We start from the raw sequence: 22,730 nt of genomic DNA on the forward strand, positions 1-22,730 counted from the left end.
AATCAGCCTAAACCCTACAACTGGAGGGCAGCTTAGCATCCGCGTGTGAGAGCGTGAAATCACATGGTGTGAACGATTTTGTTTGCGTGTCTCTCCCCGCCCCCCACCCCCGGAACGTGACAAGAGGTGAGCCGACAGCCTTGCTGGCTGTTTCTCGGAGCCCGGCCCGTCTGGTGGACACGCTGTCTTCTGCACATCCGGGAGCATCACTAACGATCCCAGCAGCCTCTGTGCACGACCTTGTCCTCCTTCCCGGCGGCTGGCTTCGGATCCCTGGAAGTAGCATGCCGGGCCAAAGGTCCCGGTGTGTTTTCCCAGCGTCCAGACACACACTGCGAAACCTCCCCGCCCCGGGCCCCCCGCGGAGAGTCCGGCCGTTTCCTAGTATCTGAGGTGGCGGCCAGGCGGCGCCTGCTCTTCCCGGGACTCGCCTCTTGCCTCACAGGCGGGTCTCACATGCCCAGGTGGAGGGTGGACGCGTCTCTCTGCTGGGGTCAAACGGAGCCCTGACCCCACGGGGATGGCGGGGAGGGGCTCTCTCTAATGTGACGCCCTGAGCAGGACCGAACTGGGGAGTGAGCACCCCAAATGCTCCCTAACTCCCCCAGCATGAGCTCGCCACATGGCAGGAAACCCCGTGGGGCCATATTCGCAGCGAGCACGTTCCCACCGTGTTTGTCTTTGATTTCGTTGGGTTCTCAGAAGCGGTCCATGTGGTCGCGCTCCTGACCTTTCCCCCGGGGTCACCTTCTGAAGCCTGAAGCTTGGCCGCTGCCAGCACCCTCCATCCAGGTGACGAGGATGCACCCATCTTGTTCCGGTTTCTTGTCCGAATTCCGTATTGCGCTCGCGCCCACGCGGGCGGGCAGGACGAGAGGACGCCCCACCGCCACGCCGCCGTTAAGCGGCTCTCCCGGGCCTGCTCACGGCGCGGTCTTCCCTTCTGCCCGGTCTGGCGGCCACTCTAGCGCACGGAGGACCCCTTGGGCCCGGCTGCCTGTGTCTGCTCCCCTTCCCGTCAGCTCCGAGGACCTGCTCGGTGGCCGGCACCTCACGCCCCCGGAACTGGCCACCCTGCTCATCGTCCCGACGCGACTTCCTCGCTCGTTCCCTCCGAGTAAACTCGGGAATCGTTTCTGCGGAGTTTGCTTGAATCATGAGACCTTCTCGCCGAAGACCCACTTGTAAGTAAGGGAGTCACGCCTGCCCATTACTAACACGGATGCTGGTACTTGCTCCTCTGCTCACAACCGTCATGCGAACACTGAGAGCACCCCCCCACGAGGCCGTCACCCCGAGTCCCACAGGGAAGGGGCACGCTCCAGGCGCCCCGCTCCGGGCCAGCCTGCCGCTGTGACACACAGGCCCCTGCGTGTCTCCCGCCTGCTCTCCAGTCCCCGGCCACCCGGTCCGCACCCAGCGGGCGCGACAAGTCCTCTCGCCGGTGACCAGCAGACCAGACCCCTTTGGGACGCCTACTTAGAAGACAAGCAACTCTCCGATCTAACGTAAGGCATCCGTGTCTAAACAGCACTGTCGCATGTAGCGAGTAGAACACGGATGCCCCGTGAAACCTGGATTTCAGACAAACAGCTAATAACTGGGGGTGGGGGGGGGGGAGTATATCCAGAATATTATTGCACAGGACCGCTCCTAAAGGTATTTTTGGGGTTTGTCTGAATTCTGTGGGCCTCCTATACTCGCCCTGAAAGACTGTTCCCAATCTGAAAAATCCCAGCAGTGAGAACAAGGTCTGGGCAGCTGCCTCCTCTGTTCCTACGTGGAACTCCCAGGGCCAAGAGAATGTACTTTTTAAAGCTCAGAAAGAATTCTGTTATCCCGAGCAGCCAAGAAGGGCTGTAATAACAGGGGAAATGGTGGCGTTTATAAACTCAAGCTCCAGCGCAGAGGCAGCGGGGGAGGCCGAGCCCAGAGCAGAGGACGGGAGTCAGTCCGAATGTCCGAACGTCTGTCTGCCCTTCGGGGGCACCTTCCCTGGACACAGGGACAGGAGCAGCCGCTGGTCACTGCGCCGGCTTGGTCTCCACTCGAGGGCCAGCGTTTAGGGGCACTTCCTGTTGGAGGCGAGGGCCAGGACGGCGAGAGGTGGGGACCCGGGGGCGTGAGGGTCCCTCTCTGAAGGAGGCAGCCCGCGGCGCATGCTCCTTCACACCCGAGCCCTACATGGCCGTGCCGTCTCCCCCGAGGCCCCGTGATGGACGCCGTGAGGGTCGCTCCACTCTGCGGGGCTGGGCCCCCCCCAACCCACGGGCTCTGCAAATATTTTCCGAAGGCAGGGGCGGGCGTCCAGCGTCCGGGGCAGAAACGGGGCCTCCAGAAGAGGACGAGGAGGAGCCTCTCGGGCGGCCTGGGACGGTGATCTCATTCCATCTGCACTCAGCCCGGCGAGGGCGGGGGGCCCGCGGGGTGGCCTCAGCCAGAGCCCCGTCCTTGGGCCTCCGTGGGGCCCCAGCAGGGGCGGGCGGGCGGGCGGGGCTGGTTGTCCAGCTCAGCAGTTGCTCCTCCAGAGTGTTCCTCGCGGCCACACCCCGGGGCCTGCAGGAATGTCCTGGCCGCTCCGACCCCACTGGCTCCCCGCGGCCCCCCCGGCCCCTCCCTGCGAGCCTCCCGCCCAGGAATGCGCCCATCGCCCGGCGCAGCCCCACGCCAGGACCTCCAACCACGGGGCAGGTGGCTCACCTTCCGCGGCTCCACCCAACAAGAACCCTAGGTGTTTTGTGTGTTATTTTTCGTTTTTGTTCCTCCTCAGCTGAGGACATTTTTTCCATTGATTTTTAGAGGGGGTAGAAGGGAGGGAGGCAGAGAGAGAGACGCGTCGATGGGAGAGAGACACACCGATGGGTTGCCTCCTGCATGTTCCCGACAGGGCTGAGGATCGACCTGCAAGCTGGGTACGTGGCCTTGACCCAGAATCAAACCCATGGCCGTCTGGTGCTCGGGCGGTGCTCTAGCCACTGAGCCACGCTGGCCAGGGCCGAGCCTGACTCTTAAAGATCAACCATGAGCGACTCAAGCCGGGTCTGGACTCTGGCGGATCCTGGGGGAGCAGAGTTTGCTCCCCCCGATATGCCTTTTGGGGTGCCGATTCTTGTGTGCTGGTTCCTTTTAAGAAACAAAAGACTCAAGAAAAACACGAAACAAGACCCTGGCCCTTCCCGCCACTGCCTCCAGGACCTGGACGGAAGCCTGCGCTGGGGCAGCTGCCCCACAGGTGCCACGTCCCACGCGGACCAGGTGTGAGGGGCAGGGAGGGCCCAGCGAGGGCCCCTGGGGTCGAAGTCCTGTGTCCCACGGTCAGGGGTGGCCCGGCAAACATTTCTTCACCAAACATTTGCTTTTCTACCTCCACACGGACCGCCTCCCTGCCTTCCGAAGTCCCCAGCCGCCCTGATTCTCCTTCGCTCGGGATGGCACGGAGGCCTCGACTGCCCAGTCCGCGTCCCCCTTTTCTTACGAAACCCCTGTGGGTACGTAGGGAACAAACTTGGCCATTTTCTCTGGTGTCTCTGTGTCATGTTGATGCGGTGATCAGTCCAGGCGGAAGAACTTAGAAGGGAAGCAGGTACACTGAGAAGGTGTTTGAAATGCAGACGCAGGCCCGGCTGGTGTGGCTCAGTGGTTGAGTGTTGCGCTATGAACCAGGAGGTCAAGGTTCAATTCCTGGTCAGGGCACATGCCGGGGTTGCGGGCCGGATCCCCAATCAGGGATGTGCAGGAGGCAGCCGAGCCACGATTCTCTCTCATCACTGATGTTTCTCTCCCCTCCTCCCCTCTCTCTCTCTCCCTCTTCCTTCCACTCTGAAATCAATTAAAAGGACATATTTTTTATAAAGTGGAATCTTCATGATCTGCAATGCCCTCTACCCTGCCCTCCATGCACACCATCCCTTAAGGCTTAGCCCCCAAGCCACGTCCTTCTGGAACTTTCTCTGACAGCCCCAATGAAAACGGGCTCTTCCTCCCTCATCGTGATTTAACTCAAGGTGGGAACGAGGGAGGGCCAGCTGCCCAGCGGGAGCCCCTCCGATCCGGGGCAGGGACGTCTCTGCTTCTGGGGGAGGCGGGGAGGGGGAGGCTGCCGTGGGGGGAATGCCGCGCAACGCTGTCCCCGGGACATGCCCACCCTGCCAGGGCGACAGCGGGACAAGGGGCAGCTGTCCACCGCTCAGCGTCAGCTGGCACCCAGACTCGGTGGCAAGCAGGGCACCTAATAAATCTGCCGACACCAACTGCCGAACCTGCTCGAGACCAAAGAAGGTCTGCTGAGCAGGGTGAGCAGTTCTTGATCCAAGAATTGGAGCAATGCAGCCTCAGAGGGCAGCTGAGAATTCAACGAGACAGGAATGTAACCGTCAGCACAGCAACTGCTGGGTAACAAATGGGAATGTCGGGCTGACGTCCACACCCGGGGGCCCCGTCCCCGCTTCCCACCTGCTGGCTTGTCCTGGGACGGTAGGCAGCTCCCGGCACCTCTGCACCTCCAGGGGCAGGACGGCGGCTGGTAGGTGGGTCTGAGGATCGAATGAAAAGGATGTCAATGAAGGGCTCGTCCGGTGCTGAAAACGGCCACGTGTTCTGTAAACAGACGGTACTCACCGCAGGGACGGGACGTCTGTCACAGAGGTCTCTGTCCGGGGGTGGTCGGCGGTGTCCTCAGACCCGCCTGGCGCACGATCTGGTCAGGGACCTAAACAAAGGCACAGAAGACCTTTACAACCCTTCGCACGCCGCTCGGACCAACGAAGATCCAGGCCACAGCGAACAGAAACGTCCTCAACTGTGCGGACGCTCCGCCTGAACCTGTGCGCTAAAATCTTAATGCGCGTCCCCTTTAAATTCCACACCAACCCCAACCCACCCACCCACCCACCCACCCATGATGAGCACGTGGGGGCCGTGGGGCCATCAGGGACACCCACCTGAGGATGCTGTTAAAACGAAGCGTGAAGAACTCTCCCAGCCTCCCCCCACAGCCCTCCGTCAGCTGTCTGAGGCCGCGGAGGGGAGCCCCTGGGCCACAGACTCGTCAGCCATGCTCGAGGACGACACAGGCAGCTGATGGAGAAAACCAGCTCCCGAGGAGGCCGAGAGCAAGCCGCCCCACCCCCAGCGACCGCTCGCCGCCGCCCCACCGCGCTGCCCCGCCACCACGGCGGCGGCAATGCTCAGCACACACACGTCCCTCCCAGAACCCCAAGTCCCCTCCCAGCAGACACAGACACCCAAACCCACACCGCCCAGACGAGTCACCCTCCAGGAGCCGGGGGCCCCGGCAGGACGTGCCGCGGCCGGAGAACCTGGGTTCAGTCTTGCTCTCGGGCTCGGCCCCACTTCCACGGGCAGGTGGCCCGTGTGACTTCAGGCCACGGCGAGGCCGAGGGGCTGCCCCCCACCCCCCTGCTTCCCCATGTCGCTCTGCTCCCCAACTCCACCCTGACCCAGACCCGCCGGGCTCCTCCCCAGCCCCCAGGGGAAAGATCGACTCTTTGGTGCTTAAGGTTTCCAACGACATGCAGGGCTTTAGGATGGATGCGACTTCCTGGGAGAGGAACAGGCCGACCGAAAACCCAGATCGAGGAATCGGTGACTCATAACCAAGACCAGGGCCTGCCCCAGAGCGGGGGCAGCTGTCACTCCGGCAGACGAGGGCCTGACGGTTCGAGGTGGGAAACACCAACCAGCCCCAATCCTCCCCCCGCTGCCCCCCGTTCCCTAGGGGCTGTCTCAGGAACCCCGGAGAGAGGACAGAGCCCACGCTGCCACGCTGGCGAGCCTCCTACTGGGAGACACGCTGCCGCAGGCACGCCACGCAGCCGAGGGCAGCATTTCCTAAGCCCTTCTAGCCTTCATCGAAGGCCCAAGGTCCTGCAAGGTCACTGACATGGACTGGAGGCAGCGCCCGTGGCTCCTGTCAACAGCAGAAGCTGCTGTAAACTGTGTGATGGGTGGCTGTTGTCTGATGGGGTTCCCAAGTCTGCAGGACGTCAAGGGGCGGGAGACGGGCCACTTGAGACGTTCCAGGCTTTCTCGCAAGGCAGGCCTCCCGCGGCCTGCTCTCCCCACCCGGCAGCCCCTGCCCAGGGGCCCGGTGTCCCACGTTCCCTGCCCTCCACGAGCCAGGTCGGCGCCGTCCCCATGGCCCGGCCCCGCGGCCCCGCGCAACTCCCCGGACCGCACGATTGGACGGGGCGACAGAGGAGCCGTGGCAGTTTGTGACGCCCGTTTACCAAGCGCGTCCCCACCAGCGCCATGACAGGACCCTCCCTTGTCTTCCCTCCGGCCCCGGCCGGGCCCAGGGAGCAGCACGCTTAGGGCCGTCCACAGAGGAGGAGGCCCGGCGTCCCAGCCGCCGCGGGCCCTCCGCCCGCGGTGTGAATGGCCGCCTCTCCCTCCCACGGCGCCCCCACGGAGAGCGGTGCTCCTCCACCAGAACCATCTTAACTCCGTGGCAAACGTGTCAGGTAAGCGTGTTCTCACAGAACCGTCTCAGAGCTAGGGTGCTCCCCAGGCCCCGCTCCCTCCCGCCCCCCTCCCGGTAAGAAGACGGCAGCAGAAGCTCCCACCCCACACGCTGCGTGAAGAACATGTAGTGCGGGGGCAACGTCCCTTTGGATGGGTGTGCAAGGTGAGCAAGGAGAGAACGACAGAATCACTCTGAAGAAAGAAAACAGCAAACAACACACACTCACACACACACACACACACTCACACACACACTCACACACACAATCACACACACTCACACACACACTCACACACAATCACACACAATCACACACAATCACACACACTCACACACACTCACACATACAAACTCACACACACAATCACAATCACACACACAATCACACACACACACACAATCACACACACATACACACAATCACACAATCACACACACACTCACACACAATCACACACACTCACACATACAAACTCACACACACACAATCACACACTCACACACACAATCACACACACATACACACAATCACACACACAATCACATACACTCACACTCACACACACTCACACACACTCACACACACATACACAATCACACACAATCACACACACTCACACACACAATCACACACACTCACACACACACTCACACACACTCTCTCACACACACACACACACACACACACACACTCTCTCTCACACACACACACACACACCAGAGAGAGATGCTGGGAATGGTGTTCATTTCCACAGACTGATCCCAAATCGCCTGTGAGGGATGATGTCACCCCCAGCTACTCCGGACGCTGCCAAAACGTTGGTGGAATCCAGATGTCGGGGCTCCCAGCACAAAACCCACAGCTGCATGCAATCAGCAGAGCGTCTCCTCGGAGGGCTGAGCCCGTCCCCCCTCCTCCGCGAGGAGCCCAACAGGGAGGCCACGTTGGCCCCGGGCCACGCAGGAGACGCCTTCGAGCAATCGCGGCTCTGAAACGGCCCTTGGAAAACTTCTGGGGGAAAAAATGGGTTAGACAGCCCCAGGCTGTGCTGACGTGGCCACCGAGCGGCCACGGGCGTCAAGGAATGAGCGTGGCTGAGCTCCAATAAAACTTTATTTACAAAAGCGGGCGGGGGGCTGGCGTGGGCACACAGGCCGCATTCTGCCAGCGCCCGCGCGAGGAGGGCCAATTCCCGCCTGAAGGCCCGGGAGAGGAACCTGACTGGGAGCCAACAGCAACAGCGTGCGGAACCCTGGGGCGGGGCGGAATTTCTGAACGAGCCCCCAGGGGCAGGGAGATAAGACTCCATTCTGCAGGAATGCGGGGTCCCGCGCCCCACCTGGCAGCCGGGCCTTCGGAGGGGGCAGGGTCCCCAGGACCGCCTCTAGGACGTGGTTGCTTGTGGAAGGAGCGGACACGTCTCCCGTGCTGAAGTCAGGGGCAGGAGAGAAGGGGGGGTCTAAAAGTAAAAGTAAATATTTGAAAGGAGCGTTTGGGAATTCGCAGGCCTCCTCGTGGGGTGCTGAGGCACACGGCGCACAGCTCCCGTTCTGTCCGGGCCGCGGGGACCTGAGCCCCTCTCTTTCCCCGCTTGTGCACTTCTCTGGAGGATAATGAATGTGGCTTTTCTTCGCCGCCGTGCACGCCTAATCCCTCCTCGAGACCCCGGAGGCTCCCTGCGGTTGGGAATTAAGAGCGTCGGGCGCAGGGAGATAAGCAGGGTCCCGGGCGGGCGGCTCGGCCCGCGCCAGCCGGGCCAGCTCTGGGCAGCGGGTTGGACTCTGCCCTGACATGAGCAATGGAAAAACCTCTCAGCTCGGAGCCGTTCGGATTTTAAAATTGCAGACGAGGGCTGTGGGCCTCTATTTATAACTCCCTCCCCCACCGCCATCTCTCATTTCTACTTGACTAAAACCCAGACTCCTCCCCGGCTGGGCCCCTGCGCGGAGCCCTGCCCGGTCCTGCCTGGGCGCCACCCCGGCTCGGGGCACTCCCCCGGGGAGGCCTCCCTGACCTCCTGGCCTAGCTCGGCCACTCTCTCCCGCTGTCCTGTTTTATCTGCTTCAGAATTATGATCCCCGTCCCCAGCGAGCTTATTCGCCAGTTGTCCCTGTCAGCCTCCCTCCCAGGACACAGGAGCCCCAGGAATGTGTCTGCTTTGCAAAGCTGCCTCCCTGGCCCCGGGCCTGTCTGGCACCTGGCGGTGCTCACTCAAAACCCCAGGCATGAGGGGCAGCCACCCACCCCGCGGGGCCAGGCACCTCGCCTGCAGGGTGGCGCCCCGTCCTGAGGCCCCCACCCCACCCCCACCATGAACCCTTTTCCACCAGCAGGGAAACTGGGGGGCCAGGGCAGGGCCAAGGCTCCCCCCACCCCCCCCCCGCCCCAGGCCCCAGAACAAAGGACCCTCCTAACTAAGCCTCCCAGGCTAGGAAGTGGCCTGGCCCCGCCTCCCGCCCCTCCCCCGCGCCAGCCTGGGCCCCGGCTCCAAAGCAGAAAAAACAGGATAATTTCATGCTGCACCAATTTTGGTGCTTCTGGGCCCATGAAAAACGGCACATATCAGTGACTCACGGCCCAGCCCGGCCGCGCCAAGCCACAGCTATTGGGGCGCAGCGAGGCGCAGAGCACCCCTGGAGGGGTCTGAGGGGGAGACTCTCCTCTGTGAAAACTTGGAGATAAATCTGACCGCGCGGAGCCGGGCGCGCGAGACGGGCCCCTGTAAATCATCCCATTTTCTGAGAAACTCTGGAACTCTCGTCTAATTTTCCAGGAACGGAGCGGGAGGCTGCCAAGGCCGCCGGGGGTTTGAACGAGCGCGAGGCAGCGCCTTCGGGAGCCCTGGCGGCGTGGCCGAGCGGTCCCCCGTGGCACAGGATCCCTGGGAACGGCCACCATGTGTCCCCAGCTGCTGGGCTCCCCAAGGGCGGCCCCGAGCCGCTGGGGCGGCCGCTGCAGCTGCCACGTCCATCAAGCGGGCGCTGGCGCTCGCCGCGTTCCTGCCATCTCTGGGTGGACAGGCAGGAAACCGAGACGCCAGGGGGAGGGGGGCACAGAGAGGGCCTCTGTCCTGGGCCCGCCCTGAAGGGCTGCTCTGCGGCAGCTGCAGAGACGCCGCTGACTGCGGAGGGCTCCCTGGGGAGGGGGCAGCGGGTGGGGGAAGGCGCCCTCGGGGCCCAGCGGCCGCACCAGGGTCGGACCCGGGCCCGTGGGTGCAGCAGGAGCTGAAATCGGCCGATGGGGCGAGGTGGCTACGGCCTCTTTAAGAACGAGGCAGGGATCACCCAGGAGGCAGAGGGCCGAGCCTGGGCAGGGCTCACCCACTCCACAGGCCCGTGAGTCACCCACACACGTCACGGGTCTGCTAAGGTTTTCGCCCTCTTTTCTGGCATGAAACCCACTTTGGCTCCGTCTCAAGTTCAGTGATTACAATGAGCAGTCTCCCTAATCTTCAGCCTTTTCTTCGAAGGTTTCTTTCACTTTGACACCAAATAAGTGACAAAGGCCTCCCCGCCCGCCCGCCCGCCGGGGGTGCCAGAGGACATCATCCCGGACACGCTCAGGCCGGAGGGAGAGCGCGTCCCAGCAGTGTGAAGACCGGGGTCAAGGGCAGAGCACAGCGGGGCTCCCACGGGGTCCCCGTGGGACGGGGAGTCCCAGGGAGAGGCGGCCGCGTCCTCGGGCGGGAAGGGCCGAGGCGGCTACCCTGAGGTTCCCGGGTCAAGTCCAGAGCCCCAGGCCACCTCCCATCACGGCCGCTGCCCTGCACGGTGACGTCCGGCTCCAGCTCCTTCTGGAGGGGAGGGGACCTGGGATCGAACCTGCCCAGTGGCCCGTGAAGAGCGAGGAAGACTGAGGGGCGGAGATGAGCCTGGGCCCCCCAGAGACCCCGGCCCCCACGTCTCGGGCGGGGCACCGAGCCCGTCTGGAGACAGACCCCCACCTACATACAAGAGGCAGGCGGCACAAACCCCAGGACTGAGGCCCACAAAATGGCCTACCAAGGTTCCACACTTGACCCTGGCCAGGCCCCGCCCCACTGATGGAGAGGACTGGGGGAGGGGGGAGCCCGTTTTGCCTCGGATCACAATAAAATTCGAGGCCAAACTACTACCGGGCAGAGAGCACCCCCAAATGAGCTTCTCTAACACGGCTTTCCTTCGACGTCGGCGCGGAAGTCGGGGTTTCCTCGTCGCACTTGGGTGGACCCATCGGGGAGAGAGGAAGCCACGGGATGACCCTCTCACTTCCCTCAACTGCTCCTCCCGCTCAGAGACCCTCCGAGATGAACACGCCCACCCTGGGGAGCAGCGACAGAGCGGCGGCCACTCTCCCTCCGCCACGACCGACCGGACCGACCGATCGGGGCGCCTGGGCCCGGGCCCTGTGACCTTCCCGGCCGCGGCCCCTCCACCGCCCACGCCAGCTCGCTCACTGCCCTTCGGCTGCAGCTCCGGGGTCCTCGCCACCCGCCACCCCGAGACGTCCAGGCCCCTCCTTGGCCTCACGGGGCCACACACACGGGGTGCCCACTGGTTGCGCAGTTTGTGCCCCGAGCCCGACCTTCGTAAGGGCCAAGCAGCAGCTCCCGGCCGCCTCTGAGCCGCCCCTGCCCCCGGGGCACAGGGCAGGCATCACCAGAGGGTCCTGGCTCCCCGGTGCCGCCTGGCTAAGCTCGGAGAACACAGAGCAGGGCTGGGGCCCCCTCCTCCAGGCTGCCTCAGGGGAGCCTAGGTGTCCAGGGGTACAGGGCACGGTCACCCCTGCGGCTGCGTTTCAGGGGAGCAAGGACAGTGAGGGGTGACCAGCCCCACCTCGATGAGGGGACAGGGGAGGGACGTGGGCTCAGATACTCCTTCCTGTTCGCCCCTCGAGGGCGTGGGAGGCTTGATTCCCTGGGAGGGTTTTTCGTTTTACTACCAAAAAAAAAAAGAAAGAAAGAAAGAAAAAGAAAAATTCCCAAGGTGGGTCCTTTCTCTCAATGAGAGAGTCCCTCAGGGAAAAAGGGGAAGGCTAGAAAAAACACCGGGGCGGCAGGAACGGCCCAAGACAAAGCGACTGTCCGCTGGGAGCGGCCGGTCGGACTCCGGGCTGCAGAACACTAAATCCGAGGGGGCGACGGGCCAGAGGCACCGAAAATAGCCCTGAGAGATGACTGAGACGCCGCGGTGAGTGGTCACACAAGGTCGCGGCCCCGCTCGGGACGCAGAGAGCAGGGGTCAGCTGCGAGGGGAGCCAGGCCAGAAACCAGCCAGAACGGCTCCTCGCGTTGCAGACATCTTAGCGAAGTTGCGATTCCCCGGCCGCCCGGCTGGTGTGCGGAGAATTCGGGAACGAAAGCCTCCCCGGGGACAGAGGAGAGGCCCCCAGCCACCCCCCGCACCCGGGGAGGGGATGAGTTCCACCCATGGACGCAGCAAAAGACTCCAGACAAGCCCGGGCCGGGGGCCTGTGCCCCACAAAGTCACACGTCCAGTGCCTCAGAAGGTGGCTGTGCTGGAAGGGAGGGTCTTTGATTTTATTTCATTTTTTATCCTCACCCGAGGATGTTTGTTCATTGATTCTGGAGGGAGAGGAAGGGAGAGGGAGAAAAGCATTGATATAGGAGAGAAACATCAGTGATTGGTTGCCTCCTGCACGCGCCCTGGCTGGGCATTGAACCCGCGACCCTTTGCTGTATGGGAGAACGCTCTAACCACTGAGCCCACATCCCGGGGCTGCAGGCAGGGTCTTCAAAGGGGTGATTGAGTTAAAAGGAGGTCACTAGAGGAGGGTAGGACACAGACACACACCGAGGGCAGAGCCGGGGAGGGGCCGGGGGAGCCCGGGGAGAAGGCGGCCGTCTTCACGCCAAGGAGAGGCCTCGGAGAGGGCGGGACACCTGGCCCTCGGACCCCTGGCCTTCAGAGTTGCGGGGTGATGCTGTTTTACGGCCCCCATTCTGCAGGGCTGTGTGGGCCCCGAAAAACGAACACAGACCAAAACGGTGAAAACCCTGCTAGACTGGGGGGGGGGCTGCTGACCGGAACGGAAGCACCCCCATCTGGAACGGTCACCACCCGGCCGTGATGTCATCTGCGTGTGTCTCTCCGGGGCCCTTCAAGTCCCCACGGTGAACCCCAACAAAGGAGCCTGCCAAGGGCACTGGGCTGGGGAGCCAGGGAGCAGGCAGGGAGGGCTGAGCGGGCGCACCTCCCCCTCCGGACGGGCGGCTCGGGGCCCTGCCTCCAGCCCCAGGCCAGCCCCCAGGCCTTGGAACTGCTCTGGCCTGTGCCTCACCCTTGCCCCTGTGACAGTGAGTGTCATGTGTCAACTTGTCTGCCCCGGAGCCAGCCCTGTAACCCAACACCGCGCGGGGGGGGGGGGGGGGGGGGGTGCTGCAGAAGGTCCTGGAAGTCAGTGGTTAAGGGCTGCGAGGGGCTGGAAGGCAGGCCGCCCCCTCCCCGCCGGGGGCCCCTCCAAGGCAGGGAAGGGCCTGGGGAGCGAGAGCTGAGGTTTCCGGGAAAAGGAGGACGGGGCCTCCGGAGGCAGCAGGCCCCCGCCCGCCCGCCCGCCCGCCCGCCGCCCGCCCGCCGCCCGCTCCCCGGCTGGCCTGCCCTGCGGATTTCAGACTTGCCAGCCCCCAGCCGCCGGAGCCAACTCCTTACAATAAGTCTCTTTATATAAACACATACAGGTTCTGCTTCACTGAGAGCCTGACGGATCCACCCAGCCGACGGCCGTGCGGTCCCAGGGCCGCGTGGGATGCCTCCCGGGCCCCCCGCACCCGCAGGCTCCGGACGTGTGGCCTGATGGCTCTGCACGGGCCTCCGGCCAGCGCCTGCGCCCCACGCCCTCCCACCGTCGCCCCTGAACACGGCCTTGCTTTCCTGGGGATGCTGACTGGCCCCCTCTGCCCACATCCCTGAGGGCCTGGGGGAGGGTCAGCCACAGGACCCTCTCTCACCCCCACCCCCGCCCCCGCCTGCCCCGCCCCCACCTCCTGCTGCTGCTAGCATGTGGGTGCCCTCTCTCCCTGGCTGCCCGATGGCTTGCCCTCGGGACCCCGGTGCCTGCAACGTAAGGAAACGTACTGTTAGGACCCTCGGCCGTTGCAAGTGTTAGGGGCGTTCGGATCCCGAAGGTATTTGCACAGGCCCGTTTCATTACCCACAGATCACCTCTGGAAGTATTTGCCCAACGAAATTCTTTTCTCAGCCAGAAAAACCGACAGCTCAGCTCCCAAGCCCGGCTGCGCAGGTTTCCGGAGAACAAGTGGACTCGGCGCGGCACGGCGACCGGCCGGCCAGCCCGGGCCTCGAAGGAAACGGACCGAACCCGACGCTCACTCCATGCCCCACGGTGAGAGGCGCAAGCTTCCCCCAGGGTCAGGAAGGAGGCAGGATGCTCGCTCTGGCCACGTCTGTGCAACGTGGAATGGCAAGTTCTAGGCGGAGAAACCAGGGAAGAAAAGCGAATGAAGAGCCTCCAAATTGGAGAGGAAAAATGAAAAGTCTCTCTGTCCACAGAGGACACGATTTTATCGTAGGAAACTCTTAGAATCACACACACACACAGCTAATAAACACATTCGGCAAAGTTCTAGGATCAAAAGTCAACAGGCAAAACCAGTGGGCTTCTATACACGAACAAAAAATCTGAAAAGGAGATTTTAAAAAAAGAACTCCAAGAAGAAAAAAAAGGAGCGAGCGCAGAGGGGGAAATGGTAATGGGAAAAAGGTTAAACAAACGACGTTTTTAAAAAGTTGTTAAGAGAGCAACAAGAATAATAAAGTAATTTTTAAAAGTTAATCAAGGAGGCAAAAGACGTGAGCACGGAGATAAGCCTGCACGGAAGACAGCAGCGGGGGAGGCGCTGCGGGCGAGAACGCTTCACCGTGACGATGGCCATCCCACCCGAGGCCACGACAGGCAGCGCAGGCCCGACCAGAACCCCGCCCTGCGAGGCGCAGAAATAGACCCAGCCTTCCCAGAAGCACAGGGTTCTCACGGGCCCAAAATAGCCCAGAGACTCTTGGAAAAGAAGCACGAGGCCGAGGGATTCACACTTCCCGATTCAAAATGCACTCCCGAGCTACAGCGGGGAAGGCAGGCGTGTGGACCAGGACAGGACCGGGAGCCCAGGAACCAGGCCCTCGCCCCACAGACTCCCCACAAGGGTGCCAAGACCGTCCGATGGGAAAAGGACAGTCTTTCCACAAGTGGTCCTGGGAGAACTGGACACGCTCACGCGGAGCAACGTGGGCGGGGAGGGGGGGTCTCCCCCGATGGCATGAACACAGCCCCACGTGGGGCCCAGGGGAGCCGTGTGCACGGCAGAAAGGCTCCATCTAGCTCTGCGCTACACACCGGTGGGGTTCTGATGGGGTCTGTGCATGCGTGTTCCTATAAATCGCTCAGAAGAAAACACGGGGAAAATTCATGACACTGGACATGACCGCGTCTCCAAGATACTACAGCAAAGAACAGGGAACGAGGGACGAAAACAACAACACGGATAAACTGGAATTCACCGAAGTTAAAAACGTGTGTGCGTCAAAGGACACCATCGAGGGTGTACAAATATTACCCACGGAAAGGGGGGTGACAGAGCGGCACATCTAACATGGGGTTCACACCCAGAACATACAAAGAACTCGCGTCACTCAGCAACAGCAGCCACACACACAGCGAAACCCAAAAGGGGCGAAGGGCTTCACCAGGCGTTTCAGAAGGAGCGCGCGCCGAGGAGGCCAAGGCCGCTGGGCGTTCGGGAAATGCCCGTGGGACCGCCGGCGAGAGCCCAGAAGGCCGGTGTGGGTGCAGGTGGGAGACGCCGGGCCCCTGGGGCGTAGCTGGTGAGGACGCAGAACGGGGCCGCCGCCACGGAGCACGGCGTGAAGGCACCGCCAGAAATTAAACATGGGATCGCCGCTGGCTCCAGCAGCCCCGTTTCTAGGTACACACCCCAAGGGCCTGAAGCTGGGACCCGAGCAAATATTTGTTCGCCATGTTCCTGACAGCACTGTGGACGCCAGCCACGGGCGGGAGCCACCGAGCAGCCACTGCCGATGGACAGATAAGCCAAACGCCGTCTGCGCACACCGCGGCGCAGGACGAAAGCCTGCGGGAAGGACACGCTGACACACGCCACACCGCGGGTGAGCCCCAAGGACAGCCCAGAGGGAAACCGGTCGTCACAGAGGGACGGGCTGGACCTCATTGCCTGAGGCCCTTCGTGCAGGAAGTCACGGAGACAGAAAGCAGGCTCACAGGGGCTGTGTGACCTGCATCGTGACACATCGTCGGGGAGGATGACAGAAATGGCGGATGTACGCTGATCATTTTAAAAACATCAAGAAGGTTGGCGATCTGGTGGGCTCCCGCTGATGAACTTAACCACCTCTGCTACTGTTTTTTAATACAACCATGGACTCGCGGGCTTCCTTGCCACGCTGACACCTGGGACACAGACAAAGCCGCCGTTCCAAATGACCCGTCGATGGAGGCGGGCCTTTCGGAATCGCACACCCTCCCGCTCTCTGGCTGTCCTCGGTCCGCCTCGGGGAATGCGCTCACGGCTTCCCCGTGGTCGTGGACCTGGACCAGCCAGGCCCTGTCCGGGTGCTGTGTCTTTAGGGAACCCGGCTGTCTGGGAGCCCCGCCCTAAACCCTCCCCCCGCCCAAACCCGACCAAGACAGAAGCTCTGTGGTTATCCGGGCCCTGAAAGAGCCTCCCGGCCCCGCCCAGACCGTCCTCCCGGGACCGCCCACAGCACCGACGCGGTGACGGCCCTGCTGGTGGATCGGGAAACGATGCTCACACGGACGCGGCCCATCCCTACGGAGACGGACGTTCCCGTGGACGCTGTGGGGTGACCAGGAACCGGGGGCCGTGAGGTTGCCTTCTCTCCCTGCGGTGAAAGGGGCTCGCTGCCGAGCTCAGGGCGCGGGGTCGGTGCCCCCGTCCTTCTGCTTGTGAATGCGCAGCTGCCTTCGCGGGACGCCGTGACACCGGAGGTGTGGGAGCCTGCCCGTTTTCACCGAGCTCTGAGCGTACGAGGAAAACTTAATCATTTCCTTCGTCACTGGCACCTTTTCCCTTATTAGACTCGAGGGCAGCAGATCAGCTCCAGCCAAAGGTTTGCCGAGTCCACGGCCGACATCTTCCCTCGCAAGGTCCATGTTCAAACCTCTGGACCCGGCGGCCCTGGACCGTGCGCCTTGTCCTCCTCACCTCGTGTCTACGGATTTGTTCCAACTCAAGGGCGATTTGTGCCAGGGGAGCGAAGGGTCCATGCCCTGCACGCTGGGGAAGTGGTGCGCCCGGGGAGCTTTTCCTGAGAAGCAGAGGGGGCGCTCCGCACCGAGACGCGGGCGACGATGGGGACAGCGGACGCCGGGCGCATCACGCCCAACAGGGGGTGTGAACGGCCCCGCGTCCCCCTCCCATCAGGACCCCAGGAAGGAGAGCTGTGACCCGGCCTGCGCCCCGATGGATCCCTGCATCCACCTCCTGGCGTGCCGGCTCCCGACCGGCTCCCGACCACGGGTGAGGGCGTGCCACCCACTCCGAGGGTCCCCTTCCGCGCTGGCTCCCCAGCAGACGCGCTCCTGTGACCCACTAACTTGATTCCAAGGGATGACGTGGGCTGTGGGCCGCCTTTGGAAATAAGGTCCGCTGTGGGTCTGTGGCTGTGCCCGGTCTCCGGCCGGCCCCTGCACACCCGCCTCACTCCCCTCCTTGGCCGAGGGCCCGGGGTCCGCCCCGCACCCCAAACGTGGCACACTGGAGTCTTCATGCCCGCCGCTCCTCCCATCCCGGAAAAACACGGCTGATCTGCTGGAGGCCCCACGCCCAGGACCCCACGGTGCCACGGGGACCTTCCTGTCTTCCTCCAACCAGAAACCCAAAACGCGCGCTCCGCTCTGCCGGGGGACGCAAGGACGCTCCCTTAGGAAATTTACTTGGCTCTCTCCAGAGCGTCCGTGTCATCCTCTCCCCTCGCCCCCCGATGCTGTGCCCCGGACAGCCCGCACGCCCGCGGTCCCCACCCTCCAGCCCCGCAGCGCCAGCTCAGCGCCTGCCCTCTGCGTCGCGGCCACAGCGGGGACCTGCCATCGCCTGCCTCACCTGTGAGGCAGTGACCGCCCGCTCTTGATCGAGGACTCACCTGGCTCCCAGCCACAGCCAGAACGGCACACAGTAGGGATGCGAGAGGGATGGGCAACCTAACAAGACTAGCGAGTCTAACTGCTGATGAGGGTGAAATAATAAAGTTTAGTTTGGAAGTTAGACATTTCGTAACCTGTCGAGGGCCTTATGCCGCACACACCTCAGCGCTGCGGGCAGGTCAGGCCCAGGGCGAGACAGCGGCTGACAGCTGTGAGTGACATCCTTTGAGGCAATAAAGCCACTGTCAGACACCACTGTCAACCTACTTCAGCCCCGCCCTGTCTATTTCGATGTAAGTGAAAAAAATACTTTAAAAAGAAAGACAACATAAAAAAAAAAATGAAAATGGACCAAAAAAAAAAAAAAGAGAGAGAGAGAGAAGCGTCAAGTCTTAAAATAAATCATTGTAGGATTTTAAAATAAAGACTGCGGTATCTCCCATGAAAGCCGGGAGACCCTGGTCTTCATTGGGAAATGTGTAATTGAGTAAATTTCATGATATATTAACACAATCACTTGTTGAATTGGAAACAGAGTATCTGCGTTCTAAATCGCAATGAAGGGATAAAAAGAAATTAATACTTTCAACATCAAAAGGGAATGGAAGCCAGACAGACGGAGGGGCCTTCCCGACCGAAACAATGGATCTCGGAGCCGACGACACGCAGCCATAAATGTCAACCGTTCTTTTCAAGACAATATTGAAAAATATCCCAATAAAAAAAGCACAACAAAACACAACCACCCACCCAGGGCAAACTGAAACAGCAAAGCGTTCAGAAGGCAGCGGGAAGCGTGTGAGCCGGAGACAGAGGGGCAGCGTCCTGAGAACAGCGCGAGACGCAGACCCAAGGACCCCAGGGATGGCGAGGAGGGCCAAGCATCGTTTCAAGCAAAGACAGACGAATCCGTATTTTCAAAAACTTCATCCATTGATGGAAATACGTAATCGGTGGGGAATAAAAATAGCATCAGGTCTTTTTCACCCTCCAAAGAACCACGCAGCCATGGAAACGCATCTGCAGTGATAAGATCGGACGTCACACTTCGAGAAGACGTCTCCCTGAAAAGCAAACAAACGAACAGGAACCCGGAAGACCTCCAGGAGGAAGTGAGAGCGCCGTCTGTGGCGGGGAGCTTCTGCTTATCACCAAGGGCCGAGGGAGGACGCGGGTGAGGCGACGAGACCACGGTCACGGACGTGCCTCGGGAGGTGGCGTCTGCAAGGATCGACAAGCGCCTCTGAAGCCGTCGTTTTAAAAACACGGGGCCACGAAGACGCCGCGTGCGTTCTGCTAGCACACCGACATCTCGGGGGCTCCGGAGAGCCCTCGGCCCGGCTCCCGGCCAGACCCCGCGTGTCCCGGGGCTGACACGGGAAGGTCGCTACCGAGCCAACAGGCCCCGCGCTGGGGCCAGACACAGCACGGCCTGAATGAGGAACGTATGTGCAAAAAACAATAACAAGTCAGCTACTCAAAAATTAAAAACAAGCCCTGGCCCGAATCACCGTCCAAGGAGGAAATTGGGACAAGCGTCGTCCTGGGACGGTGGAGACACAGGAAACGAGAGAAGCGACAGAAGGAAAATTAATGTCTCGACCTTTGCACCGTCTGCAAAAGGAAAGAAAATTCAAATGAATGAGGCGCATCCATCCTGAACCCGGAAGGCAGGAAATCCTGTCCCAAACAAATCAGAAAGCGAACCGTAACAAAACTACGGCGATCCGAGAAAGGCAACGAAAGACAGATCTTTTACAAACACAATGAAAAACCCACACCACGCCGTAGGGACGTTTCACCCAAGAAAGGGAGGACAGTGCAATGACTTTTTAAAGTACGTAGTCATTTTATGGATGTTAGTAAAGAAATGGAAACGTGGAAAAGTTCAGTAAAAGTGTAGCTTTTATTAAAAATATTTTAAAAATCAGAGTAAACTAACCAAGAAACCTGTTGCTGGAAACCCTGGGGAGGAAACGGAGGGGAACCCAGCCTCCCTCCTCCTCCCGCAGAAAGCTGTGGGCTCAGATGGTCTCACGACAATTATTTCAAGAAAAAGAAAATGGTTTCCAAACCCCTGCTCAGCCCAGGCGTGGGCTAGTGCGTGTGTGCATCTGTGTGCGTGCACACACACACGTGCACGCGCGCACACACAGCTTACGCTGGGGTTGCTGACACAAGGAAAATGAAGTGTGGAGGTCAAGGTCCCAGGCCAGAGGTGGGAAGGTGCAGGGACGTGAGGCGCGGGTCGAAGTCCACGCTCTCGAGGGAACCACAGCCCTGGCTCTCACGTGCTGGTCCCGGACGGACCACAGGAGCAGCACCCGGGGCCGCCGCAAGGCCGCCTCGCTGGGTCCCAAGTTCAGGTGGCAGCCTGCACGCCGCGGGGGTCGCAGGAGCCCCCTCAGACCCCGCTGACCCAGCCGGCCCATGGGCCGCACATCCAGCTCGGGGCCAGGGGAGGGGCAGTTTTTCCAACTCCAGGTGCCTGGGTGCACCCCAGACCAGGGAAAATCACATCTCGAGGCAGGGGGAGCGGCGGGGGGGGCGGGGGCCGGGGTGGGTGGGTGTGTGCGTGTCAGGCTCCTCAACGGCTCGAGCCTTTCCCAGGCTGAGAACCATCGCCGCATCTCTCTTCTTTACATTCACTCCCTTCTCACGTGTGAAACAGAAAGGGAGAAGACGGCCACAGAGCGGGAGAACCGCACCGTTCCTTCTGGGGTGTGAAACGCGGCTGGCGACTCGAGCCGCCGCCACTGAACGCCCACACGGGCTGCACCTGGCGGCGTGCTGCCTGCTAACAATCTATGATTTCTCCGACGAACGTCAAGAACCCCTTTGGGAGGAGCGGCCCGGGCCTTCCTGCACCAGGCGCGGGCGAAGCACCGGCTCCCTGCCTGCAGCGAGGAGCGGCCCTCGTGGGGAGCCCGCGCCTGGGGCCCCAGGGCCTGCCCCGGCCACGCGGTGACGACGACCTCGACTGGACAGTCCCGGGAGCAGACTCGTCCGCAGAGCTCTCCTCGTCCCTGCAGCTAAGGACTGCGACCCAACAAGGCCACTCCCCTTGTGACGCTGCAGGCTCATCGTCGGAGCGTGAGGTCCTCTCAGCGGTCGTGTGGAGGCGCCATCCCTGTCCCCCGGCTGCCACGCCGGCGGGGCCCCGAGCTACGGGGCAGCTCCCTGGAATGGGGTGCGGTTCCTGGGCCCGGGAGGGGCTGATGGCAGACACTCCGCTTTTGATTCCCAGCTGGGCTCTGGGTCCGAGAGCCCGTGTCCACTTCTGCAGCGTCAACCCCTTACAGGGGGGCGGGACCGCCAGTCCAATTCCCGCTCGAGGTGAGCGTCACGGCGTGAAGCCAGCAGACACCCACCCGAGCCAGGACGCTCCCAGGAACAGCCGCGCTCCCTCCACCACCACGGCATCGCCAGGGCAACACCACGCGCCCGCAACCCAGGAAGGGGCGTGGGTCCTCACGGAGGCGAGGCAGCCCCTTCCCACGTCTGCACACGCAGAGGGAAGGAGGAGACCCCTCTGCACACGCAGAGGGAAGGAGGAGACCCCTCTGCACACGCAGAGGGAAGGAGGAGACCCCTCTGCACACGCAGAGGGAAGGAGGAGACCCCTTGCACACGCAGAGGGAAGGAGGAGACCCCTCTGCACACGCAGAGGGAAGGAGGAGACCCCTCTGCACACGCAGAGGGAAGGAGGAGACCCCTCTGCACACGCAGAGGGAAGGAGGAGACCCCTCTGCACACGCAGAGGGAAGGAGGAGACCCCTTGCACACGCAGAGGGAAGGAGGAGACCCCTCTGCACACGCAGAGGGAAGGAGGAGACCCCTTTGCACACGCAGAGGGAAGGAGGAGACCCCTCTGCACACGCAGAGGGAAGGAGGAGACCCCTTGCACACGCAGAGGGAAGGAGGAGACCCCTCTGCACACGCAGAGGGAAGGAGGAGACCCCTCTGGACCAGTGAGCCCACGCAGGTGACGGTGCGAAGCCCGCGTCCACGCACCGATCCCGCCACACCTCTGAGACTTGGGAGGGTGCCGGCCCCAACTTCACAGACAAGGACGCAGGCGCCGAGACGGCGCGTCCCCTGCCCGGGGTCACGTGGGGGACACGGGGCCTCAGGAACAGGGGAACCGCGCGGGATCGGGGAAGGCCAGCAGGCCCGAGTCGGAGAAAAGGAAGGATCCGGGCTCCCCGGACGGGGACATCCCACCGACAGGAGACCAGGGCCACTGGCGGGGGCCGATGGGTAGAAGGAAGAGCCACCGTAACCCTGAACGTACACGGGGACTGCGGACACAGATCCACACCCCAGTCCCTCGGAAGGAACCGATCCTCCCTGATGTCCGTTCCTTTTTCCTCACTCACGGTCTGTGTTTGCCACTGGTATCATGACTTACGATAATCCTGACTCTGGAGTTCTATGAATAATTGCAAATGACTGAGTGGCTCTGGGTGCCTTCCAAGGGGAGAGCTTTGTACACCCAAACTATAAAAAGAGAAATAAAAATTAAGAGACTAAGTCAATTAAGTCAAAAAGGGAAAAAATGACCAAGATGCCACCCACATTGCCAACCGCCCCCCGCCCCACCGCGGGCCCGGAAGCCGTCTCCGTGTGGGAATCGGGGAAGTCGCCCCGACGGGGAACAGAGCAGTCGGCTGTGCCGGGGCGTGCGCTCCCCCCCCCCCCCCCCCCAGCATCGGATGCCGGTGGGAAACAGTTCTAACCTGATCGGTACAAGGAGGGGCGCTCTGGAACCCGGTCCTTGGATTTCAATACCTGATAAAACGGACACACTTCAGGGTCCTTCTAAATCACCCCGAAATACGCAGGGCTCCTCCCTGTAATAAGCTCAGCTCACCGATGGCCGTTCCTTTTCACAGAAAGAAAACTGGTGCCCGGCCGGGTGGCTCAGTGGTTGAGCGTTGACCTATGAACCAGGAGGTCACGGTTCTATTCCTGGTCAGGCACATGCCCGGGTTGCAGCTCGATCCCCAGTGCGGGGTGTGCAGGAGGCAGCCGATCCGTGATTCTCTCTCATCGTGGATGTTTCTATCTCTCTTTCTCCCTCTCCCATCC

The 22,730-nt window shown here is 61.9% G+C and overlaps 1 protein-coding gene across 14 annotated transcripts in view; it reads right to left on the bottom strand.

The window, feature by feature from the left end:
- The window catches only part of GRB10 (growth factor receptor bound protein 10), a 107,001-nt gene that overhangs the window by 52,495 nt on the left and 31,776 nt on the right, over window positions 1-22,730 (bottom strand). For all 14 annotated transcript variants that reach the window (XR_013814299.1, XR_013814300.1, XM_079786268.1 and 11 more), the window contains exons 2-3: window positions 4,618-4,708; window positions 4,453-4,532 (exon numbers count right to left, since the gene is read on the bottom strand). The gene's annotated coding sequence lies outside the window, so the exon portion shown is untranslated. The remainder of the gene's footprint in view (window positions 1-4,452; window positions 4,533-4,617; window positions 4,709-22,730) is intronic.

Source organism: Cnephaeus nilssonii, assembly GCF_951640355.1.
Source record: "Cnephaeus nilssonii genome assembly, chromosome: 12".
Classification (NCBI taxonomy): domain Eukaryota; kingdom Metazoa; phylum Chordata; class Mammalia; order Chiroptera; family Vespertilionidae; genus Cnephaeus; species Cnephaeus nilssonii.